This window comes from Montipora capricornis, chromosome 12 (assembly GCF_036669925.1).
Source record: "Montipora capricornis isolate CH-2021 chromosome 12, ASM3666992v2, whole genome shotgun sequence".
Taxonomy (NCBI): domain Eukaryota; kingdom Metazoa; phylum Cnidaria; class Anthozoa; order Scleractinia; family Acroporidae; genus Montipora; species Montipora capricornis.
Window position 1 is genome coordinate 11,350,396 of NC_090894.1, and position 22,596 is coordinate 11,372,991.

Sequence of the window (22,596 nt, forward strand, 5' to 3'; positions counted from 1 at the left end):
GTATTACACTAGTATCCCGATTGTGTCCCGATGACGTTGCGAGACAAGCCGCTCGAAAGATTGTACAGGGTAAGAGCTCCTTAAACACAAAGGCGTGGCACCTTTGCCAATGCGGATGATTTGTCTATCAAAAGAGTCCCTAATGGCAATGTGTCTGTAAGAGTTATGATGTGTTATGTGTCGTGCACCTTTTTTAAAATTCCCGTCCCTTTTTCTCGCGCTGGAAATATCTTTTTGGGGTCCCGTCTCTTTGTTGTTGTTTGTTGATCGCCATCTTGGATAATCAGTCGTGCAAGAATGAATTCGAACAAAAGTAGAGCGTGAAGCGACCCCTGGTATAGTGCATCTTCGTATTTAAGCGATCCAATGATAAGCTTTGCAGATGGGACACTATCATGGTGCAGTGGTGCAACATCAAACTATGAAGTGTAGGCTCCTTCATGCTTTAAGTGATGTTATCGCATTTGCTCACCCGCGACCTACAATAAACTATAGCTGATATTGCACTGTATATTTCCGTTGCCGATTACTTCAGTTTTAATGGAGTAAGGTGATTTCGGCTAACTTTGCACGTCACACATTTAAAGCCCTCTCTTGCCACAGGAACTGACGTCACTCGGTTCCATTCTCTGTGAGCCACGTCAAAACACTCTATAGAATCCAGGACCCTTTCTCCTTTAAAGTCACGACCACCAATGACGTAGATTTTGTTGTCAAGAACAACGGCCTGGGCATCTTGACGGAATTCTGTCATGTCTAATAATGATGGAAAAGGAAACAGTTTGTTTAACATACCGTGGAGGGAGGAAGGAAGCAGGTCTCATTCCTCAGATAGGATATAAGCAGAGCTTTCTTTAAATCCTTAACTGTATTTTATAGGACGCCAGTAAATGTGATGGTTTTTCTTAATATGAAAAGAATACAAAAGACAAGCTATAGCCTTTACATTCTGTTTGCTTTCCTAGTTTGAATTTTTTCTTTCGGGGGGAGGAGTGTGGAGGGTTTAACCCTTTCACTCCCAAGAGTGACACTTATAGATTTTACTCTGTCTAACGCCAGACGATTTTACTCGTCAATGGGGAACCCCACAGGAGTGAAAGGGTTAAGCAGTCTATATTTAGGCTACGACGTATAGCATGGGGAAACTGCAAAATTAATTTATTCTTATATTTTAAGCCAACTTTGCTTTCTTGGATGATTGAGAGTGGATTACCCGCCTTAGCTTTTGATTACGTACACTTAAAACTGAGGCAAATGGAAGAAAACGTCTCCAAATAACCCAAAAGAGTCTGTTAGCAGGCTATCAGAGGACAAGGGTTTTGAGAAGAGGTGAGTCTATTGGGGAGTCAAGGCAATGATGACGGCTACGGCAACGTCGACACCGTAAGAAAAGAATATCATTGGTTAAATGAAGAAAAAAACATCGTGCTGCGCGTGCAGAACGCATTTTAATACCAAAAAGTTCACATTGCAACCAGGGGCCGATTGCTCGATGTCTCGTTAACGCTAACCGTTGCTTAATAGGTATCAAAACCTATGGGTCTCCATCAAGACAAAATAGAGACCTTTAGATTCTCGGACGAGGACGAGAACGAGTACGAGTTTTGACAGCTCGTTTTTCGCGAAACTACTTGGAAAATTTATAACTCGTAAGACTAATCTTACTCTTTGTTAGCAGTATAGGTTGCTCAGTTATTCTTATTGCTGGTAACGAAGCCTTTTTGCTGATCAAAACTGCTACCGTGTTGATGACTTTGTTTTCACACGGCGGCATTTTTGCAAAACCTCGTACTAAAATGACGACGGTGTCACGTTTTTCCCGCCAAAATGACGCTGGTTCGCGCGCCCGCTGTTGTTCTATGAGAAAATCTCGTACTCGTAGTCGTTCTCTTAGTAGTTCTCGTCTCTAATAAATTGGGAAGTCAGGGCATCCCCCATACATACCCTTTTCCATACGTAATATGTCTCAAGTTACTTTAGATCGACTCCCACTCTGTACAGATCTCAATGGGATTAGGCAACAGCCAATCATATGGCCGGAAGGTGTTCTCTGAGCTATCCACGCGGAACACATTCCGGCCATATGATTGGCTGTTACCTAATCTCCTTGGGATCTGTACATCGTGAGAGTCGATCTAAAATAACTTGAGACATACTACCTATGGAAAAGGGTATGTATGGGGGATGCCCTCCCTTCTCACCTTATATTTGGGATTTGTACAGCGTGGGAGTCGATCTAAAAATAACTTGAGACATATTACGTATGGAAAAGGGCATGTATAGGGGATGCCCTGTCTTCCGACCTTATTTTCTCTTGGTTTCCATGGTATTTAACGCTGGTTTATAGCGCTAACCATGTTTTCGAGCAACTAGAGCCAGGTTGGCAATCAAACATAACGCGATGTTACTCCGTTTTGAAGAAATTAAGCTTAGAAAGCTACAATTCAATGTTTGAATAGTAACTTTATAATCTAAAGATCTAGTTTAGTAAGAGAGCGCCCATTTATTAAAACATACACAATTTGATTGGTTTAAGACGAAATAAACAGACAACGATTGAGAGTACGAGATACGACATATTTTGAAAAACGGAATTTGGTTTCCAGTATGGTTTGCATCCTCTCGACGCTATATGAACCCATCGAAGAGCGAAAACAGTGTTGGCGCGTTGTTTTAATGGCGCATCGAACGGAACGCCACATTCTTGATATCGAAACGAACATTTCTCCCCCGCGGACGTCTCTGAAAACACTACTTCGTTTTAAAGTCTTCTAAATGTAACTCAACTGAATTCACACATCTCCAGGCCGGACTGGGATTTTCCCTCTCTTCATTGTGTCTCTCAGATAGTACACGCGCTTTGATTGGCCATTTAAGCCGGTCGTATTCTATATTGCGACCGGCTGAACAGGCCGCTAAATATAAATTTTCATACATTTTCCAGCGAATTTTTCATGTTTTTGTGAAACATACTTGAGAAACAAAGCCACTAAAGTTTATTTCTTTTTCAGATTTTTACGCACGGCACTCGCTTGAACGGTTCGTTTGATTTTCCTGTGTAGTTATGGCCTACGCGCTTCGCGCTTTGGCCATAAATCAACGAAAAAGACTCTGTCCGTAACTTACAGTACGGACCTCGAACTCGGTTAGTAAGAGGTATGTAATCTCACATTTCATTTTGATTGGGTTGATCGAATAACTGCCGGTATGAGCCCTGAAAGTTACCTTTCGTCAGAGTCCATTGGTGCGTTTTTACGTCGTAAATCTCACATTGCCGAAGAGTGGTATAGCCATTATTTCCTCCCATTACGTAAATTTTGCCTTCCAACTCCACTGCGCATGCACCAACCTTGCCGCAATTCATTGGCAGTACAAAGCTCCAAAGGTTTACCGCTGGATCGTATCGTTCCATGCTGATCTCAGGCTCAAGTCCTTGACCCTCTCCACCTATGACGTAAACATGCGTGTCCGTGGAAACAATGGTGTGTCGACAGCGAGGTATCGTGGGTGGCGTGAGAAATTTCCACTTGTCGGTGATTGGATTGTAAGCCTTGAACGAATTGCCATGGGAACCATTTATTTTATTTATTTTCGTGAAGCACAATCAAAAGCGTCTTTAATTGGTGCATTCATGTTAGCACGAGGAGTGAGCAGGCGCCGTAAGGTTTAAATAGCCAATTTTTGGCTATGAGAACCCTACGGCGCATGCTCTCCTACAAAGAGTTTCCCAGAGCCTTAGGTCGATCCAAGGCTCTGGTGACGAGAATTTTTTTCGTCGAGTTAAGAAAGGCTCTGCTAGCAGGGTGCTAGCTAAATTGCTTTGTCCAGATCAACATTTAAAGAGGAACAGTGACCTTCTGAAGTCACGAAAATGTTGGCATGTTTGGTCCATGGCCGTGAATTGACTTCTCCAAATTACTGTAATATTCAACCACAAGGAGAAGCCCCGCGTTGAAAGACTTTGAAATCAGCATTCTTTTTGTAACTTGTCCGTCCATCAGATTCAAGGCCAAACAACCGTACCAGTTTCCCCTAAGATTTTGTTATGGAATTTGGATCCAAGCTTCTCCCAGCACGGACATGGCGAAGCAACATACAGTTTTGTATTCTTCACGTAACTAATCGAACAGAGAAGTGTTATAACTAGGATCTGAAGTCAATGACTCGCTAGCTTAAAACTTCAGCGTGTCTGAAAGCCCGAAACTCCCGTGCTGCATATTAATTTAGCCGCGTACACACGCATTTCAGTCTTAAACTATTGAGTCTTTGACGTCATTTTCGCCTCGATCCAGCTCTCTCAAGTTTTTAAAGTTAGTAATGGTGGACCATTAAATAGGAAAACTCCAGTTGGAATAAACAGGTGTCTTTTTGAAATTAAGGCTTAAAACTTGCGTCATTTACTGCTTCGTTAGTTAGTTTTGAAATCCAAAGAAAAAGCAAAATTTATTTTTTTGGTCATAGTAGCACTTTAACAACTTTTCACCGCATTGTCAGTGGATATTGTTTTAGTATATATTTTTTTAAAAAGTCATTAATAATTCATGAGCCTAACAGCCTATCCAAACACGGATAAAACGTCACGTGTTTTAGCTTTATATCCTGATAAAACACTCCTCGTTAGTATTCTATTCTCTTTGTATGCTAATATTCCCCTCTCACAATTTGAACCATTGTTTTGAGTCCAGAGGGACACGCTCTTTGTGGAATGTTTTTTAAGCCTTTCAAAAAACTCGCAGCACGTGTTTTATGGGGTCTAAAAACACTGCTGCTCGTTTTTTAAACATTACCTAAACTGAGCAGTAAGATAATATAGCACAAAAAGATGATTTTAACTCATTTATTACTACAACGATTACAATATTGCTCCAAGGTGAATAGCACTACTGAAGTTTTCTGATTCTCTGTTGTTAAGTAATTTACCCCTTTAAGGTTTTTTGAATGAATGGCAAGAATAGCCATTGTTCTGGCCGAACTTCAAAATAAATAACTTCTTCTGGAACTACAAAATAAAAATCTCTTGTGTGGTGGGTGACGCGTATAAACAGACAAAAGGCGTCTGCAGGTTATCATATCTCTCTTTCGGTCACAAATGCATCAACGACAGAATATGGATGCAGAGTTAGTCAAGTTAAGGAAGGAAAAGGCATTTTCTACGAACAGAACTCTCACATCGATATAATCCTATTAGCTTTCAGACGGTAGCCAAATACAGTCCTGGTCTGATTATTTTTATATGTATGAGCAACAATGATCTCTTCCCGAAATTAACGATTATCGTTAATTCGTAATTTGCTTTGAATCAGTACTGTGATCGTTAATTTAGCACACTATGTCCCAGGTCTTGTGTTAGCAGAGAAAATAAGGAAATAAAAATCATATCCGTGGATTGGATTTGAATAATAATAATAATAATAATAATAACAATAATAAATAATAAATATATTTATATAGCACTGATGTAAAAATTATAGGTGCTTTACAATTTATAGAAAAAAAGTTAAATAGTTAAAATATGTTCAAAGTCATAACGCTACAATAAGACTTTTGCTAAAATGTTCTTAAAAATGTCTTAACAAATATTTGTTAAAACAAGTTTAACAAATATCTATAATAAGAGTAAAATGAAAATAAAAGTGTCCTTATTATTTATAAAAAGCTTCTTTAAAAAGGTGTGTTTTTAGTTTTTTTTTAATTATCAAGGTTTCCAGTCTCTCTAATGAGTAGAGAAAGATTGTTCCATATTTGTGGGCCCGCCACTGCAAATGCACGATCACCAAAAGTTTTGGATCTTGTTCGCGGAATGATCAGAAGGTTTTCGTTGTTATTACGCAGGGAATGTAAGGCTTTGATTGTAACATCCCACTCAGATTGGATGGCGCCATTCCTTAATTTGAGGGCTTTGAGTACTAGTAAAGCGATTTTGAAATTTGAAACCAATTGGAAGCCAATGTAGACTGAAGATTATACTCTGTAGGAATCGCTTCTTACCGTTTCACCACTGAACATCAAGACCAATTTCAAAAAAAATATTTATTGAGTCTCCCATAGAATATCGCTGCTGAAAAGTAATGAGGCCTAAACTAGATTAATAATTTAGGCCTAAGCTTTTTTTTTTTAAATGTTTAGTTAGCTTTGACGTGAAGTTTGGTAACCGAGCTTCTGCAGTGTTTAATATTGTTTGTTGCCGACTGATAATACAGAATTATCAAATAGTGTTTATTAAAAAGTTTTTTTTGTGAGCAGTTAGCAGTGCAGTGGTCAAGTGTTTAGGTGACGGGTAATTAATTAACATTTCCAGGTTCGATTCCTATGTCCATACGCTTGAGTTGTCTTTTAAACAATATATGACCATTTCTTATGATCCATATCAAGTTTTCAGTCTTCTAAATTAATGATAATAGTAAATTCAGAGCAAATAACGAATCAACAATTATAGTTAATTCGAGGTAGAGAATAGGTTGGTATGACAGGGTGAAACTTCTAAATGCAAATTTTAGAGGCACATTGTACCACCTGTCTTCTTTTGAAAAATTAATTGAGTATCATAGCCTGTAGTAGTCACTACTTGACCTCCTGATGTGGTTCTAATAAAAGCCTACATATAACCCTCCTTTATCATAGAGTCGCCACTAGCTCGTTGGTTTGAGCATCCATGCAGCTATTGTAGATTTTGGAGGGTCATGAAGCCAAACCCCATCTAGCTAGAACTCTTATATTCTCCGAGTTCCACTGATTTGGGCCTCGCTTATTCTCTGTGTATTCCATAGTTGGTGTCTTTATCACAGCTGGATGCATTTCTCACAAATTTCAATATTTTTAAATTAAAATATTAAAATACTAATGGACTAATGGACCAATGAACCCCGATCCATTGGCAATAATTAAGAGTGCAATGAAAATTTAAAACGCCGGATTCTTTCAACAATTGTAGCCGGAGATATTTAATAGCCATTGCAATTAGAACACTATACCCGCCAAAATCGGCCATTCTCAGAGTTTTAAGTACGAACTGGTCTTCCTGGTCTCTTTGTTGCTGGTTATTACAAAGTAAGCTGCTTTATGTATTTATTTTTGACTGACAATCTAAATTAGAATAAGTGGTTGATCGTTCAGTGCTTGGTGCCAAAAAAAAGGAAACTCAGGCGACGTGAGGCGCTGTTACACTGTGTAATGTCGCTAAACCATTTCGAAACACGTTGCACAAAACATTTCACAGTGTAACACTGACTTTATTCATAAACTTGATGAAGGTCAATGCTTGTTCAAACGGTACTCTAATTCTGATAAGACTTTAGGGGTTGCTATTCAAAGCATTAAAACCTGGCATAATTTGGGGTTAAGGAAAAATTGCTAAAAATACTACTAGAGGGGGTAAATGCAACTTAAATTATTAAAAAAGGAGATGAAACAATGTTAATAAAATGACTGCTATTCGTTGCAATGTCAATTGGGCGCCCTGACTATTTTTCATAAATCAGAACACATTTCGACAAAACACATCAAGACAACATGCGACGCAAGCCACGCATTATTTTACGTCTCTCAGCCTACCGCAGTTTCAGAACACTTCAACCCTCACTAATAATCACACCACCAACGGCAATTTACTTATTCCACTCGAGCTCATTCATTCCAATCGTGACAGTGTACGCAAAGCAAGACAAGCATATCTCATAAACATAGCCAACACTCTTAAACCTTTAGGTCTTAATAAGAAAGATGAAATGTAATCCACCTTTTTCCTTACATTTCTTTACCGTTATACAATTTCAATTATCATTTCTTACTATTATTGCATCGTTCCGTTAAGGAGAGCGGGTGTAGTGGGTCAGTATCGTTCGCGGATTGCATTCCAGCGCTCCGGGTTCGAATCCCGGCTCGTGCGTTCCAAATTTCACTAAGCACTCCATCCATTTGTGGTGGGTAAAATGAGTACCGGTATTACTGGGGAGAAGTTGTGCATGTAACGGGATTGGAGTGGTGCCCATCCCTGCCGTGAGTTGCGACAGATGTCGTAAGTTACGGTAGAAGCTTATGAAAAAGGAACCTTAATTCAGGTTTCCTTCGACTTCGGTCGTCCTCTAGTCTTGTCTTGTCTTGTCCGTTAAGTTCGTCTTAAATCCTTATCTTAAGGGCTGTATCAAATCACACGCCACATCACTATAGAGCGTTTTCACTCACGTGACAAAAATAAATGCAAATTTGATGAAACAAAAGAAATTATTTGCATAAAAATAGAGTTCAATTCCCAGAGGATTAGTTTTGAACACTAACATGGCCGCTGTTTCTTTGTTTTGGAACACCAAAATAAATGGCCGCCGTGACGTCATGTGAAAACGCTCTATTAAAGGCATCATCTTGAGGCTCTGGGGAATAAATATAAGGATTTGTATGAGTTTATTCCCGTAAGCCTTGAGATGATGCCTTTTGTTTTGGACTGAATTTTAATATATCGAAATTGGTCTGTTGTAACGTCTTTGTTAACACTAGTCATTCCTTGTAAAACACTTATGAAGGAAGGCAGTGCCTTTCGAAATATTGGCTTTTTTCAAGATATTCCTTCACCGTTATATCAGTCTTGCTCTTTTTATTTTTTTGGAGGCACAGTCAGTGTTTGCAGTTGTAGCTGCTACGGTCTCCGGCGACTGAACCGCCAAAGTCTGTACTGAGAAAGTGCTTTCGCTTCATCATACGTGGTCACTATAGACTAGTAATAATCAAACTTTAAGATTATGGAGTGCGTTCGATACGAAATTCAGGGTAAAACAAAGGTAACCTGTCTTAATCCCAGGTCTTCCTATGACGTCATCGAAACATAATTCCAGGCTCTCTCATTCGCCCCTGCAAAATCTGCGGGGATGCCAAATGCGTGTCTCAAGATCGGTCGTCTAAAAAAATCTCGATCGTTTCAACGATTCTAGAGCAAAAGAGAGACTGCAGCTTGCAGTCTAACTCTAATGAGGCACAGGACGTGGTCGTGTTAATGTCAGCTGGAAGAGCATTCCTTACTATTGGGGCAGCTACCGAGAAAACACGTCTGCCATACAACTTGAGGTGTTATTTCGGAACATGAACTGGCAATTCGAATGATCACGGAGATTTCTGGGTTAAGTATAAGCAATGATGAAGCCTTGCAGTTATTTTAGAACCAGATTAAATAGCGTGATGATCAAAAATGCGTCGGTCGACGCCTTGTGTCGGATCCAGGAGAATAGCAATCTATTTAACACATTGGTCGAGATAGTAACTAACCAGGATTCACTCCAAGCTCAGACTTGCAGATAATTGTTCACGACTAGCTTTGGGCGACAAGGCCCTCAACGATACTTATTGAAGAACAGTAAAAGTTTTTCTTAATATATTATCGTTGAAATTAAGAAAAGGTTTCTTTCTGCACATTTAACTGATTCTTCTTAAAGATGAGCGTGAAGTACTACGTATTTATCATTCTGCCTGCAGAATGCTGCAGTGCTCCCCTTGGAATGGAATCCAGAGCTATACAAGACTCTGCCGTGACGGCTTCTTCGACCTGGGACAGCCGACTTCAGCCTTGGCAAGCTCGCACACATCTGGGACAAATCTCTTCTGTTATTTTTCCTTCGCAGTATTTTTGCTTTAATTTCCGAGCAATGGCTAGCTGGGGATTCTGAGCACTTTCCATTTTTCGCCAAAGTCACTATCGGGGGAATCTAGGACAAGCATCTGGCGATTTTCCGATATGTCGGCAAAATCTGGTACGGTCGGGAAACTGCGAAATCCCTGATCGTCTGGGACTTTCCCGACATATGAAAACTAGGCTTAAGCAAGCTTCAGACAAAGGTAAATCACCAAAGAGTCGGTTGGACATGGAATTAAGAAAGGCAGGATTAACACATCGCCATCCTCCAGCCCCCAAAGATGGGAACTGTCTATTCCATGCAATGAATGACCAGCTAATACGATGCGGAAGGGTCTCGCAGAGTGCCACAAAAGTGCGATGTGACTTGGTAAATTACCTCCGTAGTAATCCACCAACCCCGGACGGGACTCATTTCAGAGAATTTATCAAACACGGAGCATGGGATACCTATCTGAGAAGGATGGCTATGGACGGTGAATGGGGTGACTGGATTGCTTTATGGGGCCTAATTAACATGTTTGAAATCCCGGTGGCGGTAGTATCAAGCTTAGGAGAAACGGGATTGAATATTATCCACCCCGGAGCTGGTTATATAAACGAAGCCACTAGAGATATGGCCTTACTTGGCCATGAAGCAGAGCTGCATTACCATAGCCTTGAACCAATAGCTGCTCAGAATCCCCAGCTAGCCATTGCTTAGGAATTAAAGCAAAAATACTGCGAAGGAAAAATAACAGAAGAGATTTGTCCCAGATGTGGAAGGCAATTCGAGTGCTACACACAAGGTGTACTTAAGAGCGGTGGAACATTGCAGGTCTACGCAAATGATAGCGTTTTCTGTCATAGTTGTTTAATGGACGACTTTTAGTCAAGGACATGGGAAAAAACAAAACTGCAGTATTGCATGTTGAACCAAAGCTTATAGGCTAAAACATTGCGTTCTAGTTATTAATGTTACGATTGTTGCTAGCCGGGCCCGGGTGGCGTCCTTTTCGCCTCGTCAAAGAGATCAGTGGGCCGTTTCTCGAAAGTCCCTAAACTTTTCACATGTCACAATTCCCTCTTTATCTCAAGAAGGGAGAGGGTTTAAGTGTTTCACAATCCGCTTTTAGTTATCTCGAAAAAACATGCTAAAAGTCATCGGGACTTGTCGAGAAACAGGCCCCTGGTCACAATCGGTTTTGAATTGCGTCCAAGTTAGTTTTTGATGATTGTATCCGATAATCAAATGTGGCAAATTTAAACTATAATGAGGCAGAAACCTGTTGCTAGCCATGCATGATTTAAAGTGATTTTAATAAAAATAAGCGCTGTTCTCATTAATTCTCAATCCAGACCATTCCACCCTCCATGCCATTCCTCACTTTTTTTTCGGGATCATTTGCGGTCCAAAACGGGGATCATTTGCGTTCCGGGATCATTTGCGGTACAGTTTGGGGATCATTTACGGTACAGTTTGGGGATCATTTGCGGTTCTGGGATCATTTGCGGTCCTGGAATCATTTGCGGACCCGTACAGCTCTCTTGTACACTGCCCAATTGTTACGCATTCTACATTAGCTGGATTTTCTGAACTGGCTCCGTATGTACCACCAACAAAGGTTGAATATTTACACAAGGCCATGGACACGCGATTTGAACGCGTGTGTAGTAGGAAACAACAGATTTCGTTGTCCTTATTAAAGAACTTTAACCGCCTGAAGTGAAAAGACTTTTTGAATTGGAATTTTTGATAAAGAGAATACTTAAACCCGGACTGTTTGGTAGAAACTAACCAAATGCTTACGTCCTCCGCCGACTAGATTTAATAGTTTCCAGATGACGTAAGAGTCGACGCGTAGGTCGTTTTAATTGCAACACACCATTCTAAACTGCCAGATTTTTTTTTCGGAAATTGCTGTTATCGGTGCTAAATATAAACATAAAAGTAAGATGCCAAACACAGATTCTGAATACTAAAGAAACAAACTGGAACATCCTCACAAGGATTGAGAAAAAGCTTACAAACAGACCGGTGAGAATATGCAGAGAAGTTGATTTCGTCACAGGCGGCCCAGAGTCGGAAGGTAAACAATTATAAGGATTTGTATGGGAATCTTGATAACAGACTGAAAAAGATATTTACCCGCAAAAGTTCTCCAATAAAAAAGCCGTACTTTATTGTCATGGTGAATTTCTTGCTTTTTGTGTGTTTTTTTGCCTGATTGAATGCGATTTAAGCGACTTCTCAAATTCCCGAGTCGTCACTTAGCTTACATGAAGTAATCGGCCATCACAACAATAATCGAAAACTAACCTTTTTACAATGGGTGCTTAGACTTAAATACTGTTGAACAATGCCGTTTAAAAAGGGTTGTTGAGGCTTAAGTAAGCAGTATTCATTTTCTCATTGATTTTATAGTGGGTCAGTAGGGGGGTCAGGAAGGGGGTCAGTTGACCGGGGGTCAGTGTTTTGTCGAAACCCAAACAAAGAAAGGCTGGCAACTCATTTCTAACTTACCTCAGATCTCGCCGAAAAAATTCACACTTCTCCGGCATCAGTCACGCTCAAACTCCGGTGATGGCTACACGGATAAATTTACTTCCCCTTGACCAAGTTTCAAGGTCCAGCAGGTATCCATTGCTGAGAAACTGCGAAAAATATTCAAATTTTCAAACTCCTTCGAGGCTCGCTAACAACCAATTTTGACACGGCTGGTCAACGGTTCACTGAGCCTCCATACCGTGAGCGCAAACCTACGCAAGTGTACCCATAGTTGGGCAGAGCAAAACAAATCCCAGGCTCGTCCCCAAATACCTGCCTGGGGTCATGTTCGAGTTTCTAAATCGGCGAACGATATTAAAAGTTCCACACTGAAACCTTAAACACAGCTCCCATTATAAATCCGGATTTTCATCGAACTCCGTAAGTATCTAAGTACTGAAGCTGTTTGAAGCCTCGCGCGTGCAAAAATCCCCTCGTCCGATGACACTCGACACCACGGCTGTTTTTTTGTTGTTGTTGTTGGAAAAAGTATAGTTTTGTTAAGTGAATTGCTTTGAGCCAAAGAAATCACCGCACCGTAATTTCTACTGTCCAAAAAACAGACAAGCGAGATTGTAACTCGGATACCTTTCAGGTATTCCGAGTAATAATTGTTGGTTTTCGATCGATATCGCTTGATGCACCGGTGTGAGAAATAATTTGAACATTTCAACGCAACTGGAAGCGGAAAAGCAAAGCACAGATGATTTCAACGATGGCATTTTCCCTAGACTCTCAACAGAAAAATGTGTCCAAAAGGCTGAAAAGGTGCAGCGACCTTTTCATATGAATTTCTTCTGCAGTCATGATAATGTGAGTTGTTGACGGATGAAAAACAGGATTGTGTTTCATACACTAGTAAATACCTTCGACTGCGTTTCAAACTCCATCCAAACAGCTTCAGTACTTACGGAGTTCGATGAAAATCCGGATTTATAACATGCGGTGGGGCAACCAAAGCGATGGGAGCTGTGTTTAAGGTTTCAGTGTGGAACTTTTAATATCGTTCGCCGATTTAGAAACTCGAACATGACCCCAGGCAGGTATTTGGGGACGAGCCTGGGATTTGTTTTGGTCTGCCCAACTACGGGTACACTTGCGTAGGTTTGCGCTCACCGTATGGAGGCTCAGTGAACCGTTAACCAGCCGTGTCAAAATTGGTTGTTAGCGAGCCTCGAAGGAGTTTGAAAATTTGAATATTTTTCGCAGTTTCTCAGCAATGGATACTCGCTGGACCTTGAAACTTGGTCAAGGGGAAGTAAATTTATCCGTGTAGCCATCGCCAGAGTTTGAGCGTGACTGATGCCGGAGAAGTGTGATTTTTTTCGGCGAGATCTGAGGTAAGTTAGAAATGAGTTGCCAGCCTTTACTTTATTTAGGGGGTTTCGACAAAACACTGACCCCCGGTCAACTGACCCCCTTACTGACCCCCCTACTGACCCACTATAAAATCAATGAGAAAATGAATACTGCTTACTTAAGCCTCAACAACCCTTTTTAAACGGCATTGTTCAACAGTATTTAAGTCTAAGCACCCATTGTAAAAAGGTTAGTTTTCGATTATTACTTCATGTAAGCTAACCTTTTTAAAATGGGTGCTTAGACTTAAATACTGTTGAACAATGCTGTTTAGAAAGGGTTGTTGAAGCTTAAGTAAGCAGTATTCATTTTCCCATTGATTTTATAGGGGATCAGTAGGGGGTCAGTAAGGGGGTCAGTTGACCGGGGGTCAGTGTTTTGTCGAAACCCTTTATTTAGGGAAGAGTGACGACTCGGGAATTTGAGAAGTCGCTTAAATCGCATTCAATCAGGCAAAAAACCACACAAAAAGCAAGAAATTCACCATGACAATAAAGTACAGCTTTTTTATTGAGAACTTTTGCGGGTAAATATCTTTTTCAGTCTGTTATCAAGATTCCCATACAAATCCTTATAATTGTTTACCTTCCGACTCTGGGCCGCCTGTGATTTCGTGTGTAACAAATGTATCTGTTGATGCAAGTTCTTCCTTTTGTTTTAAAGTAATATTTTAATACACTAGCTTTCGGTGTAATCGTGGAACGGCTTTATACACTGTGCGAGCAGGCTTCATTATGAAGTCAGCCCCGTGGTTATATTTACGATACTCCTGGGAACTTCACCAGAATAAACCTGGCAGTTTAGTTAGTGATGTTTCTACGACTTTCTCGCGATTGAACAAGAATGAAAATTGAATTATTTCCACTTTCCGTGAGTAAAATAATTGTGACCGGACAAAATACCGTATTATCTTTGCTGTACGGCTTCTTGCGTGCGGTCGGCAATAATTGCATTACGTATTAATACAGTTTACCTTTTATGTAGCGTTGTTAAAATATTACACTTCTGCAGGGCATATCCTGATCGCTCTGCAAAAAAAATCTTTTACCAAAGAATAATTCGCAGTTGAAGGATTTTTAGCATTAAACATTAAGAAACGTCAGCATTGAGGTCAACGCTTTTAATGAAGTTCTCAAGAACGATGAGGAAAAGCGTGCTTCATTTAGAATGCGAAGAGGCTAACTTGTACCATATGTTTTCGTCTCTCAATGGGACACTTTTGTCAGGCCGCGGATAAAATTTTCACTGAACACAATACAAAGTATAAGCTCAAAGACCATTGCAATTTTGGCTCGAAATACAATGTACCAGTGGGCTTTCTATTGATTAGAAGTTAGCTAAAATTTGCTCATTTGCAAAAGCGCTTCGACAAGGGTAGTTAAAGCAGTCATTAATATGAAAAATTTAATAGCTTTTCGAAATGAAACTACTGGTTTAGAAAGACCATTTAATGCTGTTATGATTTGCTAAAAGTTCATTGGTAGACGTTCACGAGTTTAGCTGTGCGAGCGAAAAGAAAATGCACAATTTTACATTGTTTTGAACGCCTGCAAGAGGCCAAAATGGCGATCTTCAAACTTTCCTCAATTTTGAAAAAACTAAAGGGCGCTGGGATATTTTAATTGTGTTTTCGAAAATAACTCACGTGCTTTCTTCGGCTTTCTTCTCATAAATAATCGATTAAAAATAGAGTAAATGTTTGTGCCTTTTAAATCGACAGGAGAACACCTTGGCAGTTGTTCCCGTCTGTGCGGCTTGAAAAACCTGAAGATTTTTGTATCGAATTTCTCTCTACCAGGTCTCTCTGTTGGTGATTATAACAAAGTAAGCTGTTTGTTTTTCCTTTTATTTACGATATACTTATACCAACCTCAGTGGTCGCGAGTGCACTCAGACGTTAACCGTTAATTCTGAGACCGATATATTCCGTGATAAGCTGACAAACTTTGAGTATAAGCCGGTTCGTTCAACAACCTTCTGTTGTGGTGAAACATTGCAAAGTTAATTACCGTAATCAGCGCGTCTTCGGGCTACAAAATGAAGAAAGCAGGGAAACCTGCGAAAAGCAATACTTATGTCATTTATTCAAACCGGATAATGAAAAACCCAGTACTGTTGCGACCGTTTTCAATATAACAGGTGACGAAATCTATCTTTTTGGGTGCGGGCCGAAAAAAACCATAAGCACTACGCATTTACAAAAAAAATACGAAATTCAGCATGCATTACTAAACTTCATTTTGTGAATTTTCGGGATCGTCATGAAACCTTTATCAAGCAAAGCGAAAAATGGAATTTTATACGTACACTTATGAAATAACATAATTTTGTCAATGAAATGAATGTATAGCAAAGACGAACAAAGAATTGTCATGAAATGACCCAGATAAGTGCAACGGGGATCATTTTAATTCATCTTCTTTCATAATTTTGTCAATGGGGACCTACCTGAACATTTAGGGTAGCAGCTTTCTTCATGAAAAACATTTCACAAGTCAAGCAATCAAATTTCTTTCAGTTGCAGTTTTTTTGAATACTAAATTGTTCTCTTAGATCAGGTAGCTTTTAGATTATCAGGCAAAAATGCATTGATGTTTGTTCTTTACGAATGCTAAAGGACAGTTTCCTGTGTTCTGTTTGACAACACTCGCAGCGTGGATGTCTTGTTGTATTTAATATTACTGATCAAAAAAGCTCGCCTATCAAAAATCATAATACTCTTTCCTTTCGCTCCAATTTTGTGCGTAACCATTGTTTTTATTTTCTCTTGGGACTTATAGTCGTCTTTTTCCTTCGATCTAAAGGTCCGTAACAAAAGCGCCACGTTTTGCAAGAGTTTATTTCAATGACTTGCAGTTCCTACGCAGTTCCTACGCAATTCCCTATATTTAAGAAACTTGGAATCCTAAAATCCCATGATCTTAACCTGTTACAACTTGGTCAATTCATGTTCTCCTATCAAATTCGAACTCTTCCTCCCAAGTTAGCTAGCAAATTCACTCTAAACAGTCAAATTCACACATATTATTCGAGAAACTCTCATGCATTTCGTCTGCCTTTCTGTCGGACTAACATTAAACAATTTTCTGTTTTCTATCAGGGACCTAAATTTTACAATTCGCTTGACATTGATATAATCAATTCTTCCTCAACAGCTTCCTTCAAGAAAGCACTTAGATCATTCTTTTTTAACAACTATTCTAAAAATTAAGTATTTTGTTCTTCCTGTGTCAAATTGTTTTCACCCTGTAATTTACTTTCACAACTGTTTACATATTTCAACACCTTAATTAAATGACTAAGTGTTTGTAATTGTATGCTTCATTACCAACTTGTAAGTTCAAACTGTTTTTAATTTCCGTTCATTACTTTATATTTCAACACGTTAAATAACTAAATGTTTGTAATAATTGTATTCTCCGTTGCCAACTTGCATGTCAACAATAGATAGATGCTTTTACTTGGGGAGGCCTAATTTACATAAGCTTAGTAGTTTCTTTTAGGCCTCCTCGCCACCAATGTAATTCAATAATTTTTCTTTCCATCTTCTCTTTTTTGATTGTTCATATTTGTATTTTAATTTCTTCTTTCTGTGGCAAAAAATAAATAAAAATAAAGTAAAAATAAAAATGAAACTACTGGTTTAGGAAGACCATTTAATGCTGTTATGATTTGCTAAAAGTTCATTGGTAGACGTTCACGAGTTTAGCTGTGCGAGCGAAAAGAAAATGCACAATTTTACTTTGTTTTGAACGCCGGCAAGAGGCCAAAATGGCGATTTTCAAACTTTCCTCAATTTTGAAAAAACTAAAGGGCGCTGGGATATTTTAATTGTGTTTTCGAAAATAATTCACGTGCTTTCTTCGGCTTTCTTCTCATAAATAATTGATTAAAAATAGAGTAAATGTTTGTGCCTTTTAAATCGACAGGAAAACACCTTGGCAGTTGTTCCCGTCTGTGCGGCTTGAAAAATCTGAAGATTTTTGTCGCGAACTTCTCTCTACCAGGTCTCTCTGTTGGTGATTATAACAAAGTAAGCTGTTTGTTTTTCCTTTTATTTACGATATACTTATACCAACCTCAGTGGTCGCGAGTGCACTCACTGACACGTTAACCGTTAATTTCTCGGTGTCCATATTGAAAATCTCAGACCGATTTATTCCGTGATAACCTGACAAACTTTGAGTATAAGCCGGTTCGTTCAACAAACTTCTGTTGTGGTGAAACATTGAAAAGAGCGCGTCTTCAGGCTACAAAATAAAGAAAGCAGGGAAACCTGCGAAAAGCGATTCTTATTTAATTTATTCAAATCGGATGATGAAAAACCCAGTACTGTTGCGACCGTTTTCAATATAACAGGTGACGAACTCTATCTTTTATGGGTGCGGGCCGAAAAAAACCATAAGCACTACGCATTTACAAAAAAAATACGAAATTCAGCATGCATTACTAAACTTCATTTTCTGAATTTTCGGGATCGTCATGAAACCATTATCAAGCAATGCGAAAGAATGGAATTTTATACGTACACTTATGAAATAACATAATTTTGTCAATGAAATGAATGTATAGCAAAGACGAACAAAGAATTGTCATGAAATGATCCAGATAAGTGCAACGGGGGTCCAAGTAATTAATCTTCTTTCATAATTTTGTTAATAGGGACCTACCTGAACATTTAAGGTACTAGCTTTCTTCATGAAAAACATTTCAAAAGTCAAGCAATCAAATTTCTTTCAGTTGCAGTTTCTTTTTATACTAAATTGTTCTCTTAAATCAGGTAGATTTTAGATTATCAGGCAAAAATGCATGCATGTTTGTTCTTTACGAATGCTAAAGGACAGCTTCTTGTGTTCTGTTTGACAACGCTCGCAGTGTGGATGTCTTGATACTGATCAACAAAGCTCGCCCATCAAAAATACCGTAAAACTCTTTCTTTGTCGCTCCAAAATTGTGCGTAAGCATTGTTTTTATTTTCTCTTGGGACTTATAGTCGTCTTTGTCCTTCCATCTAAAGGTCCGTAACAAAAGCGCCATGTTTTGCAAGAGTTTATTTCAATGACTTGCAGTTCCTACGCAATCTTGAGAACTTATCTTGACAATAAACCCTCCGAGGCCATAAAATCTTCGAAGCTCAGTATCCCAGTTTAAGGCCCTGTCCACTCTAATGCGTTTTCGTTTGAAAAATATCGCAGCCATATCTATTTTGAGCATGCACATATTTTTCAACCTAGAACAAAGCATGTCATTAGCGTTTTCGAACAATTTATTGTGGACAGTTGAAAACGCTGCGAAAACGGTAGTGTGGACGCGGATCGATCGATGCGTTTCCGATGACACCGAAACCGGTCCTAAGAAAAAGCGACAGCTGCAGCAACGACAACGCGACGAAACAATTATATCGTTGGTGACATTGGTTAAAAGAAGAGGAGTGATGTGCTGCACGTATCTCAGCACATACTTTTGCACCGGTATTCGGCTTAACAACGGCGTGAAATGTTTTGAAGTCTCGACAACCTGGGTGCACAAATCTGAACCGTGGGCTTTTTTCACAAGGCGACCATTTTGGTTTCCCGAGGGACTGAAAACGCGGCTCGGCGAACGAAATGTATTGTTTTTTATTACACATAACATGAGAATATTTTATTCCATAAAGCTTATTTGTAGAAATCTACACGCTTTATTTTCACATTTTAAAAAAGCCTATACAGCCAATCAGAATGGCGTACAGCTCTTTCACGTGTTCAAGTATAACCAACCAACGATAGCGTAAAGGCCTTTCCAAACCACTCGCGCATCTCGTGTAAATCGTACTTTGTTGTTGAACCAGACAGTGACTAAATGAGACTTTATGATCCTATTTATTGATATCTTACTTAGATTAAAAAAAAACTCATGTAAGCGCATTTTTCCGTTCAGGACTTTATTTCCTTGATGTGCATCTACTGCGATATTTTCCGTTGCTATTAAATTTGCATTTGGTTCTATTGTTAGTGAGCTTTTTTTTCTAATTTGCGTTCAGAAAACTATTTCAATGAAGATTCTCGTCTTATGTGTAATAAACAGCTCACGACATAGACAGTGCTTTGTACGGGGTTTTATTCACGACTTGTTTGTATCAAAAACCCTCAGTCGCTCGTACCTCGCTCGTTCGGGTTTTTGACACAAACAACTCGTGAATAAAACCCCGTACGCCGCACTTTCTATGTCGTAAACTATATTGACCAGAACGGCCGCCAGATGACAAAGGTCCATTGATTTTCTATTTTTACTCTAAAACTACTCGTACCAAATTTATTTTTTAGGATAATTCGCCCACATTGTGCGACATGAAAGAGATGAAATTATAACAAATAACTGTGCAAAGATATTTTTTGAGGTGGCGTTTTCGTTGACTTGGCCGTGGCAGATCTGAAAATCCCTAAGGCACTCCATGAGATATCTCGGCCCCTTGTTGTAGTCAAAACTGGCCCAGTAATGAAAGAAATGTAGACACAACAGCAGCTGCACCGCATGCCATTCACGTAAAACGTAGAATAACGTTGTCACGAAATTTCGTGCTGGCAGCCACGTATTAAAAATGACTAAATTTCACAAAGCTGACGATTCGAGGGTTACCCCCTTGTAATATCTGCTCCAGATGAAGGAATGACCAACACTTGAAAAGTCCGCATTTTACTTTGTACAATTCGGGTTATCCTGCCAAATTCTCGTGTTTCAAACAGCCATCGGCAGGAGCCCATCAAGGTCGGCGAAGCACCAGATGTTCTTTGAAGAACGTCGGAACCCACCCTGCTAGCAGGGCCTTTCTTTTGCTTGCTCGATTTTGGCGTTCTTGAGAAAGAGCCTGAATCGAGTAAGATCTTTATTACTCATGCGCAGTATGCGGATGTGTTATAAAATGCCCTCCGTCCCCCTCGGTTTCTTGTTTTCCGTGTTACATTAGTGCATGGAAATTTATGTTTGCATACATTTACATATATGACTGTAACTTTACGTGGGGTGGGGGGTAGGGGATTATTCAAAACAATTAATAGATGCTGAAAGATGTATTGTTGAGTCAGAAAAATTAATAGAAAGACTTGAAAAGAAGTATTAGAGTCTTAAAATGTATGTATGCTTGGAATATCAGTCCATTTTGCATGACAAAATAAACAGTACGTGTTTGAAGAAATCAACCATCCCTCCCATGTTTCAAGCCCTTAAGTAGATTTGCCACAATTCCACCTCACGAGAATCCCGGGAGAAAATGTTTTGGCGAGCGAAGCGTGATTTTTCGGACGCGAATCTACACGAGACGAAGGACTTTTGAAAGTCTAGCCCTTAAGATGTGTCATTTTCTCTTGGATGTGCATGGTCGCGGCCGAATCATCGCATCTTGACGGTTCAAACTTTGTGATTGTAGTCGCGGTCGTACGGCCCGGGTCGTACGGATCGAGCTGTTAGAATAAATCTTTTTCGATTGTGGAGCCAAAGGTAAGTTGTTGACATTAAAGACAAAATGATATATATTTTTTCTAATTTGCTTTACAAATAAACACTTTGCACGAGAGCGGGGATCGACATAAAGGTCATTCAAACTGATCTCCATCAACATGCCGGTCATCTCAGGTCCTAGTGATCTTTGAGAACCTTTAATTAATAGAGCAGCTTTGACCGAAACTGAGAATACCTGAGAAAAACTGATCCGACTTTTAGCAATCTGAACTGTTCTTAGAACTACTGTTATTGACGGTATGGGCATGCGACGAAGTCAAAATGGGGAATTCTTTCAACAATACAGACTAGTCGTTGATATCCATTGATGGCAAAGGAATTTGATGGAAAAGGAGGTTGATGGCAAAGGAATTTAGAGGATGCTTCAAGGGGAAATTCTGGTTTTCTGTCTTACTTTTGTTTTACTTTATAGAGGCCATTTATTTGCCAGTATTGAAAAGTTTGGTTCACATTTATGAAATGTAACAAATTAATCATCTGTGGCTTTACAAAGATCTATTTGTATCGCTTTTACATTCCTGTGTTAATTCGAGTCGCAAATGACGTACAAACAACCCAGGTCCAGGAATTGTTGATCCAACTAAAACTATTGCCGCACCATACAGTCAAGGCAAATTATTATGTTGAAGTATTTGGTACGGCAAATACAGGCACACAACGTGTGGCAATGTCTCTGTCGGCACTTATTTAAAATTTCAGGAATCCAATAACCTCTTCAGCCGACTTGGCTCAAATTATAAACATTGGGAATAATATGTATTCAGCTTTGTCATAATCATGCAAACAGGGACTCCTATTTTTGACAGATTTGCCTGTTATGGTTATAACTTATAAGCTACATTAATTATCAGTTGACATACAGTGATAGTTTTAGTGGTTTGCTAAATAGTGCACGTCCTATAATTTCAGACTTTCCTTATGTTATATCAATGTTAGCTGCCTTTGATTCTTTGCTCATGGATAATTGTCATGCATATATATTAACACTTGAACTTTACACAGTAGCAATATACTGTCTGCCTAATGGGAGGTGTAAAATTTTTTACTCTCATGGCAGAGATTTATTAGGTATGGGACCCATTTGCAACATGTACTTCAATTGAAATAGATTCATTAATGAATTTGGTACAACATTTTCAGAATATATGTGCACAAACATCTGTTACTTGTGAGATTAAAATGTATTAACATTATTAAAATGTAAAGCAGCAGTGGAAGCATTGTTCATTCATTATATGTTCGAAACCAAAATTTTAGACCCTAGGAGCACTTAAATGATGTTTATCTTTGTTCTTGCAAAGAATGTTCTGCTGTGTCATTTTATTCTATTTGTTTTTCCACCTCAAAAGTATTGTAACTATTGCACCTCTCAAACAGTTAATAGTATCATTGAGAATGGAAGAGCAATTTATCAGAAATTAATGTTACTCCAGCAAAATATGTTTTTATTTCTGATTTTCTAAAGAAATTAGACGTAGGCCGCTGGCCATGTAAAAGGTATTCATAGAGCAAGATGTCAGGGAGATTTATCTTGTAATGTGGTTCCCAGTAAACAACAGCTTAAAACTGCCATTCTGGATAATAAGGAAAGCTGCAC

The 22,596-nt window shown here is 39.2% G+C and overlaps 2 protein-coding genes across 4 annotated transcripts in view; both read left to right on the forward strand.

Annotated features, from left to right (window-relative positions):
• The window catches only part of LOC138027674 (lactadherin-like), a 51,681-nt gene that overhangs the window by 22,929 nt on the left and 6,156 nt on the right, over positions 1-22,596 (forward strand). Inside the window, exons 1-2 of one of the 3 annotated variants that reach the window (XM_068875239.1) lie at positions 11,542-11,633; positions 17,432-17,535. The exons of 1 other annotated variant lie outside the window; for it this stretch is intronic. The gene's annotated coding sequence lies outside the window, so the exon portion shown is untranslated. Of the gene's footprint in view, positions 1-11,541; positions 11,634-15,261; positions 15,327-17,431; positions 17,536-22,596 lie in introns of those variants that run through there. One more of the 3 variants, XM_068875240.1, reaches the window with a different exon arrangement.
• Positions 1-22,596, forward strand: part of LOC138027670 (lactadherin-like) — an 86,050-nt gene that overhangs the window by 11,728 nt on the left and 51,726 nt on the right. The window lies entirely within an intron of this gene.